The sequence below is a fragment of the Pelophylax lessonae genome (assembly GCF_965119305.1).
Source record: "Pelophylax lessonae genome assembly, chromosome: 2".
NCBI classification, from domain to species: Eukaryota; Metazoa; Chordata; class Amphibia; order Anura; family Ranidae; genus Pelophylax; species Pelophylax lessonae.
Window position 1 is genome coordinate 559,337,539 of NC_138769.1, and position 8,702 is coordinate 559,346,240.

Here is an 8,702-nt window from a genome sequence, read left to right on the forward strand (position 1 = left end):
CCAACATGCTTCACTACAGATACAGACTGATTTTACTGTTGCGGGTTTAGTAACACTTTAGGTTAATCTGTTTCCCTTGTATAATTAAGAAAATACTTTAAATGCTTTTGAAGCTTGAAAATAATAAATAGCTGTGCAATGTATTGTGTATATATCCATGCTCTGTAAAGGATTTTTTATTTTTTTTTACATTGTACAAAAGCACAGCGACTTCGGCTTGTGTAAGAGCAATGGGTACAGCATCTTTTGCAAAGCATTTTGGAAGCTGCCAGCAAGCCTCTGGAAGCTTGGTTGAATCCTTTAACCCTTTCACTGCCAGGGGCATTTTTTGCACACATATTAAAAAAATAATTTTAGTCCTGAAGATTAGATAAAACCTCCAAACATTATAAATTTTCTGAAAGCCGGCGACCTGAAGAGTAAAATAGTGGTAGATCCAACTTTTTTAAATCACATAATTTTAGTACAAAAAATTCTGTAATAGATACACTTAACTTAGTTTTAGGACGTCGCAATATATTACCCAATTGTTTTGGGTAAAAGTATAAAAGATGAAGTTTGGCCAACTAAATAGATACACAACATGTCAAACTCTCAAATTGGGTGTGCCCATGAAACAGCGACAAACTTTTTGGTACCCTATATGTTCCATAGGCAACACTTTAAAAGTGTAAATATCTAAATTGCAGTGCAATCAAATACATGAAAACTACTCCTGTAAATACATAAAACCCATATCATCTGAGAATATGCATACATACAAGGACTATAGAAAAACTTATAAATCCATTACAGTGATCACCAATACTTGATAACAGTTCTCCAATCCTTCTTTTTTGAGTTAAAATATAAAAGTCCACAGATATTTTGTAATTTTCACAATAATATTGATGCATTTAGCACACATGCTCCAACAAATCAAACGTGCAAAAACGTCCTTCACCGATGTGTCCCACCACTTGTCACTGCTGCCTCCTATCTCAAAAATAGACCCACACAACGGTAAGGTCAACAACCACTTTATCAGATCCCTGGGTCAGAACATAGCAGCAATCCTTCCAGAACATAAAAGACAAGTCTCGCTCCACTCCACAATAATGGAAACTTCCCACTCCGCAGGAGAAATAGAAAACAAGAACTCTCATAGTGTAGTATGAAACCACTCAAACACTTACTCTTTAAAGATAAAATATTAGTTAATAATCCAGTGCACTATATAAAAATTGCTTCTTTAAACATAGTATTGTTGCTTCCCTTAAGCATGGACATCAGTCTAGAGCAGGGATCCTCAAACTATGGCCCTCCAGCTGTTGCATAACTACACATCCCATGAGGCATTTTAAAACTCTGATATTCACAGCCATGACTAGTTCATGTACAACTGGAGGGCCATTGTTTGAAGACCCCTGGTCTAGAGGATATGTGATGACGTCATGTGGTTGCACCCCTGATACATTTCCTCACATGGTAACGGGACTTCTTCATAGATTCCATTTTCATCTTTCTGGTGAGCGTGGTGTTTTTTTTTCTTTTTGATAAAACATTTTAAAAGCCACTACAGGTCATCAGTTTGGAGTTAACTGTGAATAATGGATCTATAATTACTGATCTCACTCAGGCATTTGCGGTGATATGTAACATGTGTAGCATACTCAGTCTTAGTCCCCTAATGCGTGCATTTACATTCAATGCGTGCCAAAAGTCCCCCTATGTGATGCAGCTATAGTGACAAGTTCTCTTTATTAAAACATCATGAGTCTTACCAGTCCTCCAATGAGACTAATGCAGTGAAAATTGCATTGCAATAGTTTCTTCCCCAACCATACTGGCTGGGAAAAGTGACATAGGGACCCAGGCGCTTTACACGTCGCTTCCGGGGTCAGTAACAGGAAGGGGAGATCTGCAAACGAAAGATATATGGGGTGTCTGGAAGATGCAGCCACTGGATTGCTTCCATCTGACAGTCTGGTTGTCAGATATACACACGTTGCTGACAGCTTCAGCCCCGGGAGTGTGTGTGTAAGTAAGACCCCCCTGCCAGGGCTCAGTATAAGGGTTAAAGGCTAAGTGTACATGTAGTAATTTCTGCAAATTGGCCTAAAAAGCATTGCAACTGTGTTTAGGGGATTGTAGGTACAATAATGGGCTCCTGCAGACTTTCTAGCTCCTTGTCCATAATGAGATTTGGGCTTTCAGTTATGGAGGAAGTGTCAATGGACTATGAGTGGTGATCACCACACTCGTGTTTCATTGAGAAGTTTGTTTGTCTGTTGCAATTAAAGTCCCATTTGTAGCATGTTACACCATAAATACCAGTGTGACATAAAGGGTGGAGTTGGCCTGTAATTATTTTGCTGCCACTGCTGTAGTTGGTGACAGTACAGGCATTTACACACAAACAAAAACAAGTTTAAAGAAATTAAACTAATTGAAAAAAAAATAAAAAATCATCATCCTCCAGACCCTACATACACATGTATATGTAAAATCATTTGTGATGAGCGCTGATTGCGCAACAGATACTTGGTATCACCACACACCAACGTGAGCGCAATAATTCTAGGGTCCTCAATTATGGTGAACTCTAAAGTGATGACCTGTAAAGAGTATTGAAGTTTGTCACTCTATTTATTTATTTCAGGTTCTTGTATAGCGCTGTCAATTTACGCAGCGCTTTACATATACATTGTACGTTCACATCAGTCCCTGCCCTCAAGGAGCTTACAATCTAAGGTCCCTAACTCACATTCATACATACATAGTAAGGCCAATTTTATACAGGATCCAATTAACCTACCAGCGTGTCTTTGGAGTGTGGGTGGAAACCGGAGTACCTGGAGGAAACCCACGCAGGCACAGGGAGAACATGCAAACTCCAGGCAGGTAGTGTCGTGGTTGGGATTCGAACCAGCGACCATCTTGCTGCGAGGTGAAAGTGCTAACCACTACACCAGCATACACAATTTAAAGGCTTGACGTGTTCAGTATCTATTTACTTGCCACAACCTCATCTTTAATAATTTACCACAAAATGGGTAATCTAGTGCACTATAATTTACTTTTTTTTATTATGTTAGTGAAAACAGATTTAAAACCATTGCAGTAATGAGACCTAAAAAATTGCAACTACCACCATTTTACTCTCCGGGGTCTCTGCTTTCAGTAAATATGGTATGCTAATCTTCAAGCCTAAAAAAAAAAAAAAAATGCTTTGGCAGCGAAAGGTTTACATTGCTCTCCATTTTCACTTTAGAAATTTTAAACGCAGATAGTGTTGGAAGTACTATCTGAAATTTTATACAAACGGCTTGCAGGCTTCAATAGGCTTTCAGCAGATTTCAGTTAGTGCCAAAGCTTACTAAAGGCTGCTAGAAGATTGTTTAAAGTGACAATCCGCACTTCCAGGATCTGTTTCCCAAACTGGAGCTGAATGGCACTTTTAACCATTTGCAGAGCACGCCATAGCTGAATGAGTACTACAACGTGGCCGGCTGGTTCTGGGAAGCCATTATCTGACAGCATCCCGTGATTGTGGCGACTGCGGGGCCGGAGGACACTGCTGATCACAAATCAAGGTAAATAGCCAATCAGCGTCTCTTTTCCACTTGATCAGCTGTGTCCAATCACAGATGAAAACAGAAGCCAGCTCTGGGCACTCCTTTCCCCATGCTGACAGAATGAGGAGAGGAGAAGAGAGCCAATAATCAGCTTCTCTAAAAGGGACATCTACACTGATAATCAGGACACTAATTATCAGTGCAGTCCCACCAGTGCTGCCAATCAGATGACCCTGGTGAGGAGGCACTGATGAGCACCATCAGTGTAGCCTATCAATGCATATCAGTGAAGGAGAAAAAGTACATGTTTGCTAAATATTATAACAACCTAAGAAAAAAGGTGTTTGTTTTTTTTCCCCAAAATTTTCGGTCTTTATTCATTTATTTAGCTAAAAATAAAAAACCCAGTGGTGATTAAATGCCACCAAAAGAATGCTTTATTTGTGTGAAATGAGAAAACGTTTGGTTTGGGTAAAGTGTTGCATGGCCGCGCATTTTGTCATTCAAAGTTTGACAGCACTGAAATCTGAAAATTTGCCTGGGCAGGATGGAGGTAAAATTGCCCAGTAGGCAAGGGGTTAAAGCGGAACTCTGGCCACCAAGATGTTCAATAATAATAATGTGCCATTATCCCTTTACAGTCAAATCATGGGACAGGTTCTAGAAAACAGGGAAAATTGTCAACTATGTCATCAATCTTTTTAATAGTTGCTTTTTACACATTTTCTGCACTTCTCATTTGCTGAAACTTATCTTATTAGGTTTTTAAAGCTGAACTCCAGGCATAAAATTGTTTAATTAAATATATTTCTCTAATAATCATGAAGGATATAAATCTGCTGTGTGCACCAAATCTCTGAAATTCCAGATATTGTAAATATAATAGTGACATCATCACTGTGCTGCACATGGTCTGTGCAGAGAGCGGAGCTGTGGGAGGGGCCCAGCAGGCTCACCCACTGCAGGCTGCCTGCAGGAAACTAGAGGAGGGGCGGAGACGAGACCAATCCCCCTGCACAAGGAGAGAGTGCAGCAGTGGCCGGTCTTTATTACAGGAAGCTCCTGGACAAATGCAAAGTTTCTCACTGGATTACTGCACAGATCTGGAAAAAACACAAAAAGAACACCAAAATTCAAACGAGAATACACAAGTCACACAAAAAGCAGGGATCCAACTGTAGCATGCATGCATGCATGTATGCTTTTCTACTGTAGCTGTGGCTGCTTTTTAACCACTTTAGCCCCGGAAGATTTTGCTGCTCAATGACCAGGGCACTTTTTTTAACTTGGCACTGTGCGACTTTAACTGACAATTGCGCGATCATGCAATGCTGTACCCAAACTAAATTTACGTCTTTTTTTTCCCCACAAACAGAGCTTTCTTTTGGTGGTATTTGATCACCTGTGTGATTTTTAATTTTTGAATAAAAGAGCGACATTTTTGAAAAAAAAAAACAATTTTCATATTCTGATATAACATTCCCAAAAAACATTTAAAAATCTAAATGTAACATTTTAGGCCAATTTATTTGTTTTCTGCTACATATTTTTGATAAAAAAATCGCAATAAGCGTATTTTGGTTGGTTTGCGCAAAAGTTATCGCGTTTACTAACTACGGGAAAGATTTGACATTTTTATTGTTGTGTGTGGTTTTTTTTTTTTTTTTTTTAACTAGTAATAGTGGCGATCTGCGTTTTTTTTTTTTTTATGGGGCACGGCGACATTGCGGCAGACAGATCGTACCCCTAACTGACTTTTTTGACACTTTTGGGGGGACCAGTGACATTACTACAGTAATCAGTGCGAAAAATATGCACTGTTACTGTAATAATGACACTGGCAGGGAAGGGGTTAACACTGTTGGTGATCAAGGGGTTAAATGTATGCCTCATGCTTACTGACGTGTGTGGGGGGGGGGGGGGGTTCTGTGACACATACAGAGATCGCAGGTTCAGCTATGCTGAATCCTGTGATCTCTCCTTGTCTGTCACAGATAAGATCTGTCTTCTTTGTTTACACAAGCAGGCGGATCTTCTCACACTTTCCCCGACAATCGGGGAAGAAAGGCGGTGATCGCCGCCTCTGCTCCTCCGGCCTGACTCGGAGCGAGCCTCCGGCGGCGCGCACGCACCGCCAAAACCGCTAGGAGTCCAGCAACGTAGGTCTACGTCACTGGACCTAGGGCTGCCGCTGTGCCGAAGTAGCAGCACGGTGAGCGGTCCTAAAGTGGTTAAGGGCAACAAACTACAAGACTTTGAACACTTTTTTGTTTTAATGCACCTGGAATGTATTCAGCTAAATAAACCCTGGTTGCCATGCAACTTGACAGTTTAAAGTCGCACCCCATGTGCAGCAATGGAACTGTTCAAATTGCTGTGACTTAGGAAAAGATTTTTGCACTTTTTGTGAGTCGCAGCAATTTGCAATGAAATCATACTGGTATAAACCAGGGCTTAAAATTAAAGTTCATTTGCATTGATACATGCCTTTTATTTCCTGTGTTTTTCATGTTTTTTTTTTTTTTCCCGTGCGGTGTTTGGCTACGCTTTATTTAACTGCTTGCCGACCGCCGCAAGTAGATTTACTGCGGCGGTCAGCCCCTGCCAGGCAGAGTGACGTTAATTAACATCACTAGCCTGGGAGGGTCTGGGGAGCGAGCGCGCGCCCGCGGAGGCGTGCTCCCGCTCCCGCGCGGTCACGCACCCCCCCGCGCGTGTGACCAGCGGACCCGATGTCCGCTGGCCACTCGTCGATCGTCGGGGGAAGAGGGAGAATGTCAGGCAGCTTGTGTAAACAAGCTGCCTGTCATTCTCCTCGCTGTAAAGACACTGATTACACGGATCTAGTATGTAGATCCGTTGATCAGTGTCCTTACAGCTAGAGCCACAGCCAATCACAGTTAGAATCACGCCCCTAGGGACACACACAGCCCCTCCCTCCCAAATAAAGTTAACCCCTTCACTGCCAGTGTATTTTTACAGTAACAGTGCATATGTATAGCACTGATTACTGTAGAAATGTCACTGGTACCCCCAAAAGTGTCAAAAATGTCAGTCAAGGGTCCGATCTGTCCGCCGCAATGTCGCAGTACCGCAAAAAAATCGCAGATCGCCGCCATTACGCGTTAAAAAAAAAAACAACAAAAATGACAAAAATCTTTCCCTTTGTTAGTAAACGCGATAACTTTTGCGCAAACCAATCAAAATACGCTTTTTGCGATTTTTTTTACCAAACATAGGTAGGATAGAACAAATTGGCCAAAAATGTTAAAAAATTTTGATTTTTACATTTTTTTGGGGGAATTTCATATAAAAAAATGTGAAAAATATTGCTATTTTTGCAAAATTGTCGCTCTTTTTTTGTTTATAGCGCGTGATCAAAAAATCGCACAGGTGATCAAATACCACCAAAAGAAAGCTCTGTTTGTGGGAAAAAAAGGACGTCAAATTCGTTTAGGTACAGCGTCGCACGACCGCGCAATTGTCCGTTAAAGTCACGCAGTGCCGAATCGCAAAATACCCCCTGGTCTTTTAGCAGGAAAATCCTCCGGGGCTTAAGTGGTTAACAAGTGTGGCAAACCAGTGCTAACTGAGGACATGGCCATAAAGGCATAGCCTGTAGCTGTTTTTTTACCTCCAGATGTGCAGACCTATCATTTATGCCTTCAAATACTCCTTACCGGAGGCAGCTGGTTAATGTTGACGCTACATTTTGCAAGCCGTTCTGTACTGGTTTATAGCGGGAAGGAGGGGCTGGGTGATGTCACAGGCAGGATTTTAAACACCTGCTGTTTCTCTCTACATGATTTTAAGGCTGCTTTTATGCCTTGAGCTTTGTCATCTGCTCTGGGAAAGGGGAAGCAAGCCATTAACGGCAGCATTGTGTGGGACAACTTCTTCTAGCCATATGTTTGGAAGGTGCTCTCGCAGCATCATTTTAATGAGCAGTTTGTACTACACGGGGCGGGTAATGTGCATTATTAATGTTTGGTGCATATAGTATGAGGCTATTAATGTGCTACTGCCATAACTGTGCGTGAAAGGGCGACACGCCATCATTCCCAGCCATTTCAGTTTCTTTATTCTAGCATTGTCAGTTATAAAATTCCCAGCAAAGTAATGTTGGCAGTTACTGTATTTTCTGCATGCTATTTTCTCATCTAAAAGTAGCTTGTGTGTTCTGTATCGTATTGATAGTGAAATACTGTCTCTACATTCGTTAAGGACACGCACCAGTGCATTCCATAAATCCAAGGAAATGAGAAGGCACTTGTGTAGGCTTTAAAATGATGTGTTTCTCTTAAATGGGTGACATTGGGAAGCTGTTACAGCAAAACAAAAATTGCACATATAAATACAATTTTAAAGGGGAAAACATCAACCAAACAGCAAAAAATACACAATTGGAACATATACAGAGGTATTGCTTAAATAATAATGCTACTTTCATGGAGGAAAAAATATCACAAGAAAATAATTAAAAAATTTAGCATATATTATTGTAACAAGCCATATTTAATAGAACACTGATAAAAATGATCTTTGCTTTTCAATCTGCAGCTCTGCAATGTTCTGTAAAATGCATTGCAATATGACAACCTGGAGGTGTCTGCACACAAATGGTGTATGGAATGCTCCCCAGAAATGTAACTTCTTGCTTGTGTGATTGGCTCACCTACTTTCCCAAAACAAATCAGATTTTGGGCATCCCATCATTCTCTGCAACAAACTTTGTTAAATTCCTTGTGATGTACATAGATCAACCAGGTGGGAATGTTTTTGTCGACAAACGTGAAGCTACTCTTCTTCTTTTTTACATAAATGTTTTATTAAAGCAAATTGCAGTTAACAAAGATAACCGCATCCGTCATACAAAATAGTTTGAAACAACAGGTTCATTATAACCGTTAGGAATCATAATGGATGCATCACAAATCAATCACAACAACAGGAGGCATATGTGGTTTTAAACAAAAAAAAAAAGGGGGGGGGGCACCACAGTGTTCCATAGAGTAGTAGAAGGAAATATAACATCAGCCCCCTGCCTGTCTTATCGACCCTATTGGCCAGGAGCTGGATTTTTAACCTCTCTATGGGGTGGAACACTATGCTGTAACAGAGGTCTTTGAGGATGTGGAGAGAGAA